The 17,064-nt window shown below is 41.2% G+C and overlaps 1 protein-coding gene across 4 annotated transcripts in view; it reads right to left on the reverse strand.

Annotated features, from left to right (window-relative positions):
• Nucleotides 1-17,064, reverse strand: part of CDC42SE2 (CDC42 small effector 2) — a 164,935-nt gene that overhangs the window by 111,696 nt on the left and 36,175 nt on the right. For 2 of the 4 annotated variants that reach the window (XM_082623762.1, XM_082623760.1), the window contains exon 1: nt 15,862-15,967. The exons of 1 other annotated variant lie outside the window; for it this stretch is intronic. The gene's annotated coding sequence lies outside the window, so the exon portion shown is untranslated. Of the gene's footprint in view, nt 1-15,861; nt 15,984-17,064 lie in introns of those variants that run through there. One more of the 4 variants, XM_082623759.1, reaches the window with a different exon arrangement.

Consider the following 17,064-nt stretch of genomic DNA (forward strand, 5'->3'; position numbering starts at 1 on the left):
AAAGGATGTAATTCAAGAACAGTCACGTGATGCACAGGGCAAGTAATGGGGAAAAGGACACAGGGTTTCCATGCTCTGAGCACTCCACTCACCCAGCACCTCCTCATGTTCACCAACCAAAATGCTCTCCAAACCCTATCTTTTTAGGTTTTTGTGGAGGTTTCATTACATGGGAATTGATTGATTAAATCATAGCGTGGGTGATTCAACCTCAAGCCCATCTTTCCTCTTCAGGTCAGAGGGGTGAGACTGAAAGTTCTAACCCTCTAATCACTCTTTTGGTTCCCTGGCAACCAGCCCCCAACCATACAAGCTTTCCAAAGTCATTCATTAACATAACAAAAGACACCTTTACTGCTCTCCTCACTGATAAAATCCCAAGGGTTTTGGGAGCTCTGTGCCAGAAACAGGGACTAAAACCAAATAAATATTTCTTATTACAAGTCACACTATCTCAATAAAGCTGTTATAAAAAAAGGAAAATAACATCCTCCCTCAAAAAAAAAGGGGGGGAAGGTTACTTCCTTAGGGAATACTCTTGCAGGCAGAAATAATACTCTTTGATATATGCCAAACTGCTTTCACAAAGGGTTCTACAGAGTTATACTCTCTCCAGCAACGTATTGATATTTAGTACCTATGTCGCTGTACTCAGGTGAAAGAGCACCATTTCCTAAATCTTAAATCTGATAAGAGAAACTTGCTGTTGGTTATTATTAAAGTTGAACACTTTTTCCCTCTCCTAGTCATATTTTTTTTTTGCAAAGGGTCAGCTGGTCAGCTGTTAGCCTTTACAATAGACATCTTTATGCCTGCAATTGTTACACACAAATGCTTCTATTTCTCATTAAACAGAGAAATTACTTTCTTACCATTCTGGCCAGCAGTAATGAACTCATCCTGAGTTCTACTTCAGCTTTTAACTTTAAAGCTTTCCTTGAGGTCAAAATACTTTTTTAAAAAGCTGCAATAACCACTCTCCCCCTCAAACAGGCAGATTAAAAGGACACTACAGGGCTTCCCTGGTGGCACAGTGGTTGGGAATCTGCTTGCCGGTGCAGGGGACGCGGGTTAGAGCCCTGGTCTGGGAGGATCCCACATGCCACGGAGCAACTGGGCCCGTGAGCCACAACTACTGAGTCTGGAGCCTGTGCTACGCAACGGGAGAGGCCGCGACAGTGAGAGGCCCGTGCACTGCGATGAAGAGTGACCCCAGCTCGCCGCAACTGGATAAAGCCCTTGCACAGAAACGAAGACCCAACACAGCCAAAAATAAATATTAATTAATTAATTATTTTTTTAAAAAAATGGTCCACATCAAAAAAAATCTTTAGGGATTCCCTGGTGGCACAGTGGTTGAGAGTCCGCCTGCCAATGCAGGGGACATGGGTTCGTGCCCCAGTCCGGGAAGATCCCACATGCTGCGGAGCGGCTGGGCCTGTGAGCCATGGCTGCTGAGCCTCCGCGTGCGGAGCCTGTGCTCCGCAATGGGAGAGGCCACGACAGTGAGAGGCCCGCCGCATACCACAAAAAAAAAAAAAAAAAAACTTAAAAAAAAGGCCACTACAATATGAGTCCACCTGGGTTACATATATTTCCACTTTCCTGACTGCAATTCACTTTTAAGCTAATTGCCCCAAATGACTTGCAGAGATATTTTCAAACATGGCGCAGTAAAAAGGAAAAACAGTTATTAACACCTTCTACAGGCCAAGTACTGAATGTGTGCTTCACAACAAATCTATTACCCTCAGTTAATCTAAAAAGAAAATAAAAGTCACCAAGGGTAAGAGCCTGCCATACAGCAGATACACAGCAAAATTAGGGATCAACTAAGGTGCACCTAATTCTAAAGTCCACTTTCTTTCTACCACTTTACAGTGCTTCCGAAGGTCACTGACTCTGAATGTCAGACAAGACTCCGAATACTAGTTCTGCCATTTAAAATGTGACTATTTCGGGCTTCCCTGGTGGCGCAGTGGTTGAGAGTCTGCCTGCCAATGCAGGGGACACGGGTTCGAGCCCTGGTCTGGGAAGATCCCACATGCCGCGGAGCAACTGGGCCCGTGAGCCACAATTACTGAGCCTGCGCGTTTGGAGCTTGTGCTCCGCAACAAGAGAGGCCGCGATAGTGAGAGGCCCGTGCGCGCACTGCGATGAAGAGTGGCCCCCGCTTGCCACAACTTGAGAAAGCCCTCGCGCAGAAACAAAGACCCAACACAGCCATAAATAAATTTAAAAAAAAAAAGTGACTATTTCTAAGCTTCTTTAGTGTATATGTACCATTTTTACAAAAACAGAGTCATTATTCAAAAAATAAATATAAAAATGGGAGGCTTAAAAATTCACTGTAAAATGAAACTGTTCTTAAAAATACCAGTTTTTTAAAGAGCAAGATGTATGGAATAATTCTACACTTTTCTTGAATTTATATCAAGATTCACTACACCTTCCAACAAGCAGAAGCTCTTGCATATCCATTTACAAACATGTGATCACTCGGTGAAAAACATTTTTTAGGGGCTGACTGCCAGTCTCCACTTTAGCCAAACGAATGCATCATTTCTCAGTAGAAAAAAGCCACATCAACTACATTGCTTTTTATTCTCCTGTACCACATGAGAAATGCTTTCAGCAATATATGCACCATCCAGGAAGCAGTCCTGCGGGGTAACAGAAATGGCTACTTTAGCTACCTACCTAAGAGATAATGACTGCAGGACCTGGTGAGCAAGCAGTAATACAACACAGAACAGGACAAGGTCAAGAAGAATAAAAACAAAGCAAGAAATCATTTACCCTAGGTAACGGATACCACTGTGGTCAAGGAAAAGTCAGTTAAATTACACAACTCTTACAGGACCCTTGATTAGCTTAAAAAACTGCTCCTTGAAGACCCAAACATCTGCTTGACAAAACTGGGACTGATTTCCAAAGGATACTATACACCAGTAACAATTCCACAAGGATTTTCAAATTCATGCAACAAAAATCAACTCAAATATTAAAACAAGAATTCTTATACTAAAATTTTCTTTTTCCAAGAACTCCCACACTCTTCATATAAAAAGGGCAGCATTATCTAATAAAACTAACATAATTTAGATAGATGGAGCCCTTCAATAAAATACATTTTTCTTTTAAAATTATTTTAATATTAAAGCATCAATAGGATTTGGGGCAGACCAAAAAATAGGAACTTACCTACAGCCCCCTAATTTACTCTAGGACTATTATTAAAATAATTCTACTGTACACAGAATCATGTACTGTTTTCTTTAGCGGGTATAATACAATCAGGCTATTGTACAATAGTAAGAGTGTTCTTAAGAAAAAAATTACTGCTGAAGTAATTCTTGTCGAGGTAACTTTCCACATTCTACTCTCCATTAACACCGCTGTTTTTAATCACAACTTTACTTACAGCTTTACCATGTATCAACAGAATTTCCACTTTGTAAGATCCTTTCAAACTGAAATAATAAAAAGTAATGCTTTTATGATCACAGTATTTGGTAAAGTGAGATGTTGTAGAATAGTATGTGTACTAAGATCTTGCTTTTGTGGAAAAATATTCACTGATTTATCAGGAAGGACACATCAAAAATTACTAGTGGTTATCTTAGGATTATGGAAGTGCTTTTTTTCTTTAGCTTATATGTGTATTCTGATGTTCTGCATTAAACACAACTTATTTATTTTTTAGTGCTTATGCATAAGACACAGGACAATCTGAGTTAAAGAAACCTGTGTGCCATATTTCATTCAATATTACCAATTCAAATTCACATATTCAGAGTTAACATGATGCAAATGTTGCTCAAGAAATGTTAGTGAAATCTCCTCATCCAACAAGGTTCAGTTTTTAAACAATAAATTCCCTCAGACAAGAAAATGGTGCTTCTAAGAAAGAAGTAACTTCATGTCTGTTTTTAAAACTAAGGTGTAAGGGTGGAAAATGGCTTGGAATGCACAGGTGACCATAGATAGGGAAGACCATAGGGAAAAACTAATGATACTAACACTTGAGAAACAAGACAAATCATTTCATTGATTTGGATATACTGATTCATAGAAGAAATCACAGAGCAGCCAGTAAATAATCAGATAGTAAATAAACACTTAAAGGATGATAATGGCCAAACGAAAAAAAAAGAAGCCAAGAAAATACTGAACACACATGTATCTATGTAAATCATTCTGAAAAGCATATTAAAAAAAATTATCTAACAATTTATAACTCAAATTGAATCAGCTCTGGTTTCTTCACCAGAAAAAGAACATCTTTCAATTGGCTTAGCACTTAATTGCAGAGCCAAGAACACCCTTAAAGATGTCTCAAGCAGATGTGTCTGCTTTGAAATGAACTAGTTAAAAATTCGGTATATCGCTAAGCAATTAATATACAAACATATAAATGGACAATCTTTACATATTAAATCAATCTAGAAAAACACACAAGGTAAAGCACTGAGGTAATTTTATTGACTCCCACGAAGAAATTATCTTTAAACCGAAATAAGTAACGCCACTAAGTTAAACCATAAGAAATTGCCAAAATTCAAGCATTTTTTAATCTATAAAAGCAGCAATTTTATATGGTCCCACTCTGTGGTCTGGTGATCAATATTTAACAACCACCTCTCTGGAAAAAAGGCCCTGGTTTGTAGCTTTTGCCAATTCCCATGTTGTAAATAGTCCCATTGTAGCCAGTTTCAAGCTGTCAACACGTCATCACTGAATGTGGAGCTGGAGAGATGCACACAATCAGTTCACCAGCTCCAACACGCCACTGGTTCCACCTAATAGTCTGATCTCATCCGTTCTAAAACAAGCTTTCACCCGAATTATCCAGTTTCCTACTTACGCTGCTAAGAAAGCAAAACAGCAGTGGGGGCGGCAGCTATTTTAAACTGAGCAGTAAAGAAATGAGTCGATATTTAAGCTGAGATCCGAAAGATAAGAGGCCAACCTTGCTAAGGTCTGGGGAAGACTATTTCAGACAGAGGAAACGACGAGTGTTAAAGCCTTAACAGGGCAAGAACAAAAATGGCATGTTTGAGAAAATGAATGCTAATGTGGCTAGAACTTAGTGAGCAAAGATGAAATACTCCTGAGAGGCTGTCAGGGCCATATCTTATACACAGAGTGTGAGACTGTATTTTCTGGATGAGTATAGTTTGTATTTTACTGAGTGGATTTAGTTTGTATTTTACCCTGAGTGGATTGGAAACAATTTCATATAGTAGTCTGATAAATGAATGAATGCATGCTTTAAAGCATTATTTTAATGACCCCTTATGAGACTTAAGTCAAAGCCTATTAATTTTATTAACTTTTCTCAATATAATCGCTCTGGTTACTTCACAATCTATGTAGATTATGAAATTAAGGAAGTGTAAGTATGATATGCCTCAAACTATGAATAAAGCTGAAATAAATGTAGTGGCAGGACCACACATCAGTTCAGAAATATTCTTATTAATCCAAGATGGTTATTTCATACGTGAAATGCTAACATATGAATTCAGGTAGGTCAATGTCAAATTCTAATGAAGATGACCTAATTAGTCTACAAAGTGTAGAATGATAAATTCAATACTGTAGGAAAACATTTGCTTGCATGTCATCTGAAACAACACTACACAGTATGTAAGTAAACTTCTAAAAAATTATAATAGCCGTAAGTTTTCATATTAAAACTATATTTTAGGCTTCCCTGGTGGCGCAGTGGTTGAGAGTCCGCCTGCCAGTGCAGGGGTTGCGGGTTCGTGCCCCGGTCCGGGAGGATCCCGCGTGCGGCGGAGCGGCTGGGCCCATGGGCCGTGGCCGCTGGGCCTGCGCGTCCGGAGCCTGTGCTCCGCGGCGGGAGAGGCCACGGCGGTGAGAGGCCCGCGTACAGCAAAAAAAAAACCAAAAAACTATATTTTAATTTTATATTTTAACGTGAAAGAAAAATAAAATATCAAGTCTGATTTATACATATTATTGTTTAGGAGTTATAGTAACAAGCATATACAAGTTAACTTATATTTGCATATTACAAAAACTGTGACGATACATACAAATACATACATGTCCACACCTCTGTGATCATGAAAATTAAGTCCACATTATGGCCACATAAAAGTCCATCAGGGGCTTCCCTGGTGGCGCAGTGGTTGAGAGTCCGCCTGCCGATGCAGGGGACACGGGTTCGTGCCCCGATCCCGGAAGATCCCACATGCCGCGGAGCGGCTGGGCCCGCGAGCCATGGCCGCGGAGCCTGTGTGTCCGGAGCCTGTGCTCCGCAACGGGAGAGGCCACAACAGTGAGAGGCCCGCGTACAGCAAAAAAAAAAAAAAAAAAAAAAAAAGTCCATCAGACAAGGCAATCAAGATATAAATTACTACATATTACACAAAAACAGGGAAAGGACTTCCCTGGTGGTCCAGTGGTGAAGAATCCGCCTTCCAACGCAGGGGATGCAGGTTCAAAACCTGGCTGGGGAACTAAAATCCCACACGCCGTAGGACAACTAAGCCCACGTGCCACAACTACTGAGCTTGCACACCTCAACGGGAGAGCCAGCGTGCCTACTCGAGCACACACACTCTGGAGCCTGCGCCACAGCTACAGAGAGAAAAATCCGCATGCCACAACTAGAGAGAAGCCTGCTCGCCACAATGAAAGATCCCGCATGCTGCAACTAAGACCTGGTGCAGCCAAAAAAAAAAAAAAAAAAAATTTAAATGTCATTTGGAAAAAAAAACAGGGAAATGTTTAAACTGGTTTATGGAGAATAATTTATGCTTGCACATAAAAAATTATTCATTCAGGAGCTTCTAAGCCACCTATTTCAATAATTTATTTAAAGGATATCTTTCAACCAACACGTAATGAGACCTATAACTCAGAAAAAAAAGAATTAAAAAAAAAATCTTGTCTCAGCAGAATGAAATACTTAAAGTCTACATATTATTCATTTCTCTTGCACTTTCATTTCCTACCTAAATACCAGTTAAGCTGAAGTTTAAATATATTCCATTTTTTTCATTTAAGAGCAGAAATATGCATATAATAAATGTGACTCAATAGACTTGTATACATTAATGTAGCTAGCTGCTACTTTACCACAGAACTACAGTACTTGTGCTGATATAGGCCCCCCTCTCTTTGAAGAGGGGATAAACAGGCAGTGCAGTACTGAAGGACAAGGTACAGAAACAAATTTTTGTACCCCGAACATCCCTCCCTCAAACTATGTGATTTCTGTTTGAGCGTTCTACAAAAAAACAAGAAATGCTAAGAATATCACCAGATAAACTACTTTCTTGGTAATGGTAACTGCTTTTCTTTAATGAGAGGAGTTTGGCAATTGAAAAGCAAGTAAGTTTTGGTTTTGAATCTCATTTGAATCTCATTTGAACCCATACCCCTGATAAAAAAATGTAAGTGCAGTCCAACTTGCAGTGTCTACACCCATGTAAATCAATAAGACTTAGAATTCAAGAAACAAAGCCTAAAGAGAAATATGGGGCAAGCCAAAAAAAAAAATTTTTTTTAAGTGGCACCCTACTTCCAAATCAGGCTTTCCTTTTCTTTATTCCATTTACCTTACCTCTCTTCATTGCTTTCTCACCTCCTCTGTCCTTTACCATTTTTCTGTGTATTCTCACTTTCTATACACAAAAATTGATTTCAAACTTACCATTTTCTCTTGTATCTAAATTTGTTTTTACTTCTTATGGGACTAAATGGTTTTAGGTGAAATACTTTTAACTGAAATACTTTTAGTTAGAAAAACATACACATTAAGCTGTTATCAAAGACACGAATAACAAGCAGCCATTCATTTAGCAAATGTTGAGCACCCACCATGTGCAGAATACTGGGGATTTTGAAGTGAAAACAACAAAGCTCTTTCCCTAAGGACATTAAAGCAGGACTGTATCCAGCAGGTACAAGGTACGTGCCTGGTATGGGATAAGCCAAGGAGAAACGAGTAGGACGTGTAATCAGAGAGGCCAGCCACACAGATGATGGAGGGCCTGGTAGGCACTGTTATATTCTGGCATTTACTCGAAATGATACGAAAAACCACCAAAGAGTTTTGAACATAGAAGTAAAATAATCAGACTTTCATTTCAAAAGGACTGCCCTGGTTGCTATGTTGAGAACAGAGAAGAGCAGAAGCAAGACGGAGACCAGAAAGGAGATGACTAAAATAACAACAGGCAAGAGAGGATGGCTGCACAGCGGGGGGGCAGCAGTTGAAGACAGCAAGCTGTGGTCATATTTATTCTTAAAGTAGATTTTAAGGTAAATAAAAGACATACTTTCATGATACATTTTTTTGAATTACATGTGAATGTGTGAGAAACAGGAATCAAGAGTGTCTACAAGGTTACAGTCAGAGAAACAAAGATGGAGTTGACATTTAATAAAATGAGGCAAACTGGAATAGGAACAATCCTTGGGGTGGGGGAAGGAGGAAGGAGGATGAGGGGTTCAGTGCTGACAGGTTAAATCTGGGATGTCTAATTGAAAATGCTGACTAGGCAGCTGGGCATATAAGTCTGAAAGTTAGGAAAGAGATCCAGGAGAGAGATAACATTTTTAGTTTGAAATATATGATAATTCTAGCTAGAGGATAGGATGAGATCACAGGAGACTATGTATAAATACAGAAGAGGTCTAAACATAGAGCTCAGGACAATGCCTTATTTTTCAGAAGTTGGGGCAACAAAAAGGAACCAGCAAAAGAAACTGAAAATAAGCAGAAGTGCCCCAGAAACAAAGGAAAGAAAGGTTTCAAAGAAAAGAAAATTACCAACCACTTCAAATGCTTCTGCTGCTACATCCAGTGAGATTAGGATTGAGAACTGGCTGGGGAATTTGTCACCAAGGAGGTCACTAGTAAGCAATCTCACAAGATCTGTTAATGTAGCATGGAGGAGGAAAAAAAAACCAATTGCAGTGGATCCAAGACAGAAAGGGAGTACTGGTGACCACAAATAACAACTCTTGAAGAACAGTAGCTGAAGAAAAATGTGCTACTGGGATAGGTTTGTTTGTTTTTAAAGATGGGAGGGACTTCCCTGGTGGTGCAGTGGTAAAGAACTCACCTTCCAATGCAGGGGATGCGGGTTTGATCCCTGGTCAGGGAACTAAGATCCCACCTGCCATGGGGCAACTAAGCCCATGCACCACAACTACTGAGCTCGCGTGCCTCAACTAGAGCCCTCTTGCCGAAAACTACACCCACTAGAGCCCAAGCCCTGGAACCTGTGCATCACGACTAAAGAAGAGAAAACCTGCACGCCACAACTAGAGAGAAGCCCGCGTGTCACAATGATGAGCCCATGCGCCACAACAAAAGATCCCGCATGCCGCAACTAAGACCTGATGCAGCCAATAAATAAATAAATAAATAAATATTTAAAAAAATAAAGATGAGAGATGTTTCAGCATATTTATATGCTGATAGGAATAATCCAATACAATGGGAAACACTGATGAGGCAGCTCATTGGCAGGCAGGAGAATGGGATGAATCCTGAGGCAAAGCAAAGTCCCTGACAGGAGGGGGACAGAACCAAGGGTGTGAGAGGTGATGGTCACAGCACAGTAGGAAATGCATAGTCTGGGTACAGATGCGAGGAGACATACAAAAGTTTTCTCCTAATTGCTTTCATTTTTAATATACAGGAAACAAGGTCTTCAGCTGAAAATGAAAAAAAGAGGCACTAGAGGTTTGAGGAGAGGTATAAAATTGTCATTTAGGGGACTGGCAGAGTGATTCAACCAGGGACTGATTGATACTATGATTAAAGGACTGTGGACAGCACGAAGGACCCTCCTTGGCCAACACAAAATGAGAACAGGTCAGCACAGGTATGTCTTCCTCAATTCACGCTCAACTGCCAGGTATCGGCTGGACTAGATGGAGAACTGGATTCGAGGGGTTGATGGTTACTGAATAAGTACATGAAGGGAGAGGTGCTAAAAGAGAACTGAGGCTTTATAAAAGGGAGAAATTTTAACAGTGGACTATGGATTCAAAGCAGGATAAATAATCAAGTGAGGAAATGGAGGAAGGAGGGGTTGGGACGCTAAAAAAGGGAGTAGCAGCAACGGATTGTACAACAGGTCCCAGACACAGAAGTACAGTTGAAGTGGGGTGCCTGACAGAAGGAACTGGAAAGATAGGAAAATGAAACCCCGATGGAATGCTTGAAACTGTGTTCTGTGAAATAATCTTAATAAAGTACAGGCAGGTCTGGTTTAAATGTAACAGAACTACCTTAAAGAGTAAAGCAAAACCTCTCCCAGGCACAGTGAGCCTGCAGATGAGGGCAACTAGAAGGCTAAGGGACTGGAGAAGAAGAATTATATCACAGGAATTATAGCTGGAGGTTCCAAGACATGGAATCCCCAAGAAAACCATTTCCAGCACTCCTCCAGAGTCAGCTTTAAACAACCTGTCCAACTCAGAAGGCACAGCTGTCAGATCACAATAGGAGGAGCAACATTAAAACCATACCTTTGGGCTTCCCTGGTGGCGCAGTGGTTGAGAGTCCGCCTGCCGATGAAGGGGACACAGGTTTGTGCCCCGGTCTGGGAAGATCCCACATGCCGCGGAGCGGCTGGGCCCGTGAGCCATGGCCGCTGAGCCTGTGCGTCCGGAGCCTGTGCTCCACAACGGGAGAGGCCACAACAGTGAGAGGCCCGCGTACCACAAAAAAAAACACCATACCTTTTCCCCCAATCTTCTTTCCCCCACTGAACTGGACCCTGGACAGGTGAATCTGACAGCATACTAAAGAGGAGCTGGCAAAGTAAAAAAGAGAAGCCTCTCAGGACTCTTCCTCCAAAGCAGGCTTCTTGCTCTGAAGCAGTTCTGAACTACGAAAAAAAAGTTCTATATTGTGTAAGAGTTTGAACACATTATTATTCTGAACTGCACCTTCTAATGACTAAAATAAGACTATTACTGACAAATGAGCAGAAGACTTTTTACCCCTAAAATTAACTAAAAAAGTTATCTGGTCTTCCTAAGAGCTGGCAAGTCAGGGAAAGACAATGTACAGGGAGGCTTTTAAGGTACACTGAGAGGAAGAAAGCTGTTTTCTGCTTAAACCCTTATCAAGTCCCATCCATTTCAGTTCCACAAATATCCATGGGCTCCCACTATCTATTAGGTGCTAAACATACACAATGCTGAATATACAAAAAATTCATTTTTGCTTTATTGAGCAAAAAAGTGAAAGTAGATTAAGTCGAATGAAACAAAATGATTTTGGTTTAGTACGAGATGCTTACAAAAATTCAATCGTAAAGATTTAATAAGAAATCTTAGTTTTCTCCTTTTCTTGGAATTGTTTTTATATTTTTCTAACTTTGTGAATTACAAGCTTAAACACATTTAAAATCAATACTTATTTGTTAATAAATTATAATAGACTAAAAAAAAGTCTTATCATGAATTTCTAAGTGAGTAAGCTACAAAATGGAAATAGTGCTCATCATTCAGTCATTTTCAAACACACCTAAATTTAACTGAAGTTATCTAATGCTTTCTAGGAAAAAGAGGGAGTTTGTTTTACTATAATCCATTTTGACTAAAATAGGTTTGCAGGTATTTTATGGTGTCATGATAAAGACAACTCAATTTTTTTGGCTTTCAGTTCAAAAACTCCCTTTGGATGGGGTCCCAGAGCAGTTTCAGCTAAGTCTTCCTCTGTTCATTATTTGTTAGTATTATAGAAAGGTTCAAGTATACTTAAGCTTTGAACTGAGGCAGAATGCATAAAGTTAATAATTAATAAGCTAAATTCCAAGTTTTTCCAGGTAGTATGAAAAAAAAACAGAATAAATGCCCTCACCTAACTATTAAGGGTAAGTACATGTCTCCCTCTGAGACAGATCTAAAACTTTATTTATTAACATTTAACATTCAATAAATGTTAAAATATTACTTTCATGAGAACTGAGATTAAGAACACTGAAATAGATGAAAACTAATGTGCATTTGCAACTGAGAGAAAAAGTCTTATGAAGCCTTAACATATCCCAGACTCATCCTAAAGCAGATGAGAAATCTAAACACTTTCATGAAAAAGAGAGATAACTGGGACATAAAAACATAATAGAAACCTATCTTACTGAATAAATGTGAGAAATCAGTTTAAAGCATTTTACAAATGTTAATTAATAGTCTTTCACAATCTATACAGATAATATGAGCACAGCTACAATATGTCATACCAGTATCATTCTTAATCACTTTATTAATTACATCTGATAAAGGACACGCTTCCTAAATTATTCTAAAGGATATTACAACAAAAAAAGACAACCAGCCCCAACAATAAACACACATACCCTGATGAAGAAAGCATAAACACACTTCGAATATTCTAACAATTATAAAATGGAATGATCCTCGAATTTATTCAGCCTTAAAACATTATGGAAAAAAAAAAAACAAAAAACATTATGAACTACTCCAAGGTAGGAATAATGCCTTGAAAACACGGTATTTTTTTTAAGTACCAAAAAAAAAAAGTCATTACAGGTTCTAATTTCTTGGAAAAATTACTTTAACATGTCTTGACGCTGTTGACTGTCAAAAACCCTGATGAAATTCTTACCCAAATAAAATATGCCAAGCACTTTTTATTCAACATATAAGGCTTACACTGTTCTAATAATCACTATTACATTTGTTATTAGGTTTCTCATCAACAACAGACTACAAGGAACACACAGGTGTACGCTATCAAGTCACTCTTCCTACAAGAAATATATATTTAAAGAAAAACTATCACAACTCTCTACCACTAAGATTTAAGGGATTACTTTCCTTATTCATAGGAACCATAAAAAACTATTAGCCAGTAAGTGTAAAAATCTTTTTTTTAATGACATTTTGCAGTTTATTTTTATTTTATTTATTTATCTTTGGCTGTGTTGGGTCTTCGTTGCTGCACACAGGCTTTCTCTAGTTTCGAGGGGCGGGGGGCTACTCTTCATTGTAGTGCGCGGGCTTCTCACTGCAGCGGCTTCTTTTGCTGCGGAGCCTGGGCTCTAGGGCGCGGGCTTCAGTAGCTGTGGCACATGGGCTCAGCAGTTGTGGCTCCCGGGCTCTAGAGCACAGACTCAGTAGTTGTGGCGCACGGGCTTAGTTGCTCTGCGGCATGTGGGATCTTCCTGGACCATGGCTCAAACCCGTGTCCCCTGAATTGGCAGGCAGACTCTTAACCACTGCACCACCCAGGAAGCCCTAAAAATCTTAAAGTTCTATTTGAATGCACATATCATCTTCAACAATGCATAAGCTGTTAACAGGTCAAAAGTGTCCACCTAAATTCAAAAGTTAGGGGCTTCCCTGGTGACGCAGTGGTTAGGAATCCAGCTGCCAATGAAGGGGACACAGGTTCAAGCCCTGGTCCGGGAAGATCCCACATGCCGTGGAGCAACTAAGCCTGTGCGCCACAACTACTGAGTCTGCGTGCCACAACTACTGAAGCCCACGTGCCTACAGCCTGTGCTCCACAACAAGAGAAGCCACGACAATGAGAAGCCCGCGCACTGCAATGAAGAGTAGCCCCCACTTGCCACAACTAGAGAAAGCCCGTGAGCAACAACAAAGACCCAACGCAGCCAAAAATAAATAAAATAAATAAAATAAATAAATTTATATATTCAAAAGTTATCTGTAAAAAAATTATTAATCTATCAATACAATATTCTGTAATGATCAAGACTGACTTTGGAGCTCATTAATTTGGACTTCTGAAGAATCCAAATAAGTACTTTTTATCATATGTAAATAAGATAAAAACGGACAACACAACTATGTTCAGAATTAATAAGTGCAATACTACAAATCATCCTCTTTTTAGTAAGCAGTTTTATCACAGTTTTAATACTAGAGGTAAAATTCAGATATAGAACTACAAATCACTACTAACAGTTCTTCAATTCTCAGTACTATCAAGTCAATACTCTATTTGTAAATGACGAATAAAAGGTCAAAATAAAATTTCTGAAAAGGTGCTTTATTTTAAAACACTTCTTATAGAAAAGGAATCCACTGTTTCTCTTAGGAGATTTTTAACAACAGAACATGTTGTACAGCAAAGATTATTTACAGAAAACAGAACCAGAAGTACATTACTTTTCAATAAATACACTATACCAAAAACATCTAATATGGGAGAGAGAATAAAAATACTAGTTTGTTAAACTTCTTCCTCTCTTCATTAAAAAAAACAGATTTTATTAAACTGACAATATGAAAACGTAACCCAATGATCTTAGCCCTATAAAGTTACTTATTAACCTTTAAATAGACTGTTATGGATCTACACTTCCTGCTTTTCACCTGCCATCTTTCCCAATTTTAAATAGGCACTAGGGGTATAAGACAGCCTGTCCTTGCAACATCCATAATGAGGAAAGAACTTCACGCTCAGGTTAAGAAAAAGATAATTGTGGGTTTTGTTTGCCTCTAGGAAATCAGCAGCCAGCACAGGTGCCAGCATTTAATAGGTGCTTAATGAATATCTGCTGAGTAAGTGGTGAGGTTTAATTATATTACTGCAACATTAGCTTTCTTTTTTCCCTTAAAGTTCCCCCTTGCTCAAAAAGCAACTCAAGACCACGCCAGAGTCCCTCAAAAGCACATAAACTTCTTTATTCATAATGAAATGGAAAGCAGGGTCTCAAAAGAACCAAACAGAATACAAGCACCTTCTTTATCTTCTCCATTCTTTCAAAAGAAAATTAGATCAATATGGTTGATTTTTAACAAACATCAAAATGTCTACCAACTTTCCTCAAAATGATTAATTTCAAATACATTTTCTATGCTCCTAGTATTGAAAATAACTGATTTTTCAACAGTATGTGTATGTTGCGTAAAAACAAAAAACAAGCATATAAGCCAAAATAACGTGTTTGACAATTTTTTCTTTAACTTGAATCAAGAGAGTATGTGCCTAAATTGTACTAGATATGAGTTCAGCTTTCTCTGACGTTTCAAGATTCATTTTTTCATTCAACTATTTTATTGAGCATCTACTATACGTCAAGTCCTTTAACAAAACGTTAATTTTGTAAACTGAACATTAGCATCAAATTCCCCTTCAAAAGCTTATCACTCAAAATAAGAGCAGCTGAAGAGGGATCTCAGTGTCATTTCATGTACACATGAAGTCAGCCCATCAACGCTCCTTTTCACCTATTAATGCGGCAACAGCGAGCCGCTAACTACCACACCCGTTACCAAAAATCACAACTAAAGCAGCAAGCGCAGGGTAAAACAACCTGTAAGAGTAGGACGAGTTCCTCCTCCGAGGTGGTCAGGGCTTTCTCTCCGGGGCCCAAAGTACCGCGGCGAGACCCGCGTGCGGAACGCGCCGGGCGCCCCAGGCAAGAGTCCGGCTCCCGAGCCGGCGGTCCCCACCCCTCCGAAACTCACCTGGAGGACCCGGGCCCTCTCCGCCTGCCCCTCGCGCCACCCTCCCGACTTCCAGACCTGCAAATCTGGGGGGGAGGGGGCTCTTCATTTCCATTTACAAAGCGGGGCGGTTGGCTCTCTCAGCCGCCCGCCTGTCTTGAATCCGGAACAGAGTATGTAACCATTTTCCAGAAGGAATGGAAGGAAAACCAAAGGCAGGGTCCGCATGAGGACCTCGCCCAGACCTGAAAATGGAGCCGCAGGCTCAGCCCACAGCCCGCAGCGGGCAGGGCAGGGCCGCACTCGCCCCGAAGCCCTAGGTGGCGGGGGTTAGGGGCTTCGGGCCCCCGCCCAAGGGGCCCCGAGAGCAAGGTGGGAAGCCCGGAGCGCGACCCCGGCGGGAGATGCACTCACCGTAGCCTTTGTCTCCACCGCTCCCTCTGGCCGCGGCCGCTCTCGGGGCCGGCTCCGCGGCTGCTGTCCCCCCACGCCCGCAGCTGCGCTCCCCGGCGCGCTCGCCGCTTCCTGGCCCCTCCCTCCACGCCCTGGCTCGCGCGCAGGCGGGGCAAGAGGCGGCGCGCGCTTCGGGAGCAGCGGGAGGGCCGCGCCGCCGCACAGCTGCCGCCACGCCGGCCCCGCCCCGTACCCTGCCTTGGGAGTGGACTCTGCTCCGCACCTCAGCGACGCGCACTGCCCGCGAGGTCCGCGGGCTAGAAACCCCTTCCCCGGGGAGAAGAGGGCAGAGAGCTGGGGTTGGAGTCCGCGCGGGAAAGAACGCGCCGGAAGATGGCGATCGGGGCTGGGTGGGAACGTTCGGGAGCCCCTCCCCACTCTCAGCCCGGCAGCCGGCAGCAAGAGCTCGCGCCCCTCCCCAGACGGCGCCTGCGCTGGAAGTGGGAACGCTCCCAGGCGGGCGAGGGTCGTGGCTGAGCCCTGGGACCAGCTGTCTCTCAGTAGTAATTGAAAGATAGATGCCTTGAAGTCACCAAACCACCCTCCCCCTTTTTTTAAATGGAAACGTCAGAATTGTTGAATCCGTCATTACCTGGCTTAAGACCGAGAACACCCACCTGGCATTTGAAATGTGTGAAATTACTCGTCTATTGGATCTCTGAGCCCTTACCTGTATATTTTATATATCCCAGAAATCATAAACACTTAAAAGTGCCCTTATCTAGCAGTCCACCCTCCACCAAAATGCCTACCATACTTGGAATATAATATAGTACGTCTTCCCCGTCTTGATTGATTATATTAGTGCAACATTAGTTTTCTTTTCCCCCTAAATTTAGAGTTAGGTCTCCCTTGCTCAAAAAGCAACTCAAAACCATGCCACAGGCCTTCTAGTTAGTTACTCAGGTCAAAAACTTGGAGTCATCCTTGGCTCCTCTCATTCTCTCCTCTTCACCTCCAATCTGTCAAGCATGTCTGTTGATTGTGCCCTCAAAATAAACCAGAATCAGACCACTTCTCCCCTGCATCACTTTCATCTGCTCTAGCCTCGAGGATACTTCGGTGGCCTACTAAATGGTCTACCTGCCCACCATTAACGCAGTCTGTTATCAAAACAACAATCAGAATATCCTCCTACAAAAAAAGTCAGCTTCTGTCTCATCT

Source organism: Mesoplodon mirus, assembly GCF_964341445.2.
Source record: "Mesoplodon mirus genome assembly, chromosome: 5".
NCBI lineage: Eukaryota > Metazoa > Chordata > Mammalia > Artiodactyla > Ziphiidae > Mesoplodon > Mesoplodon mirus.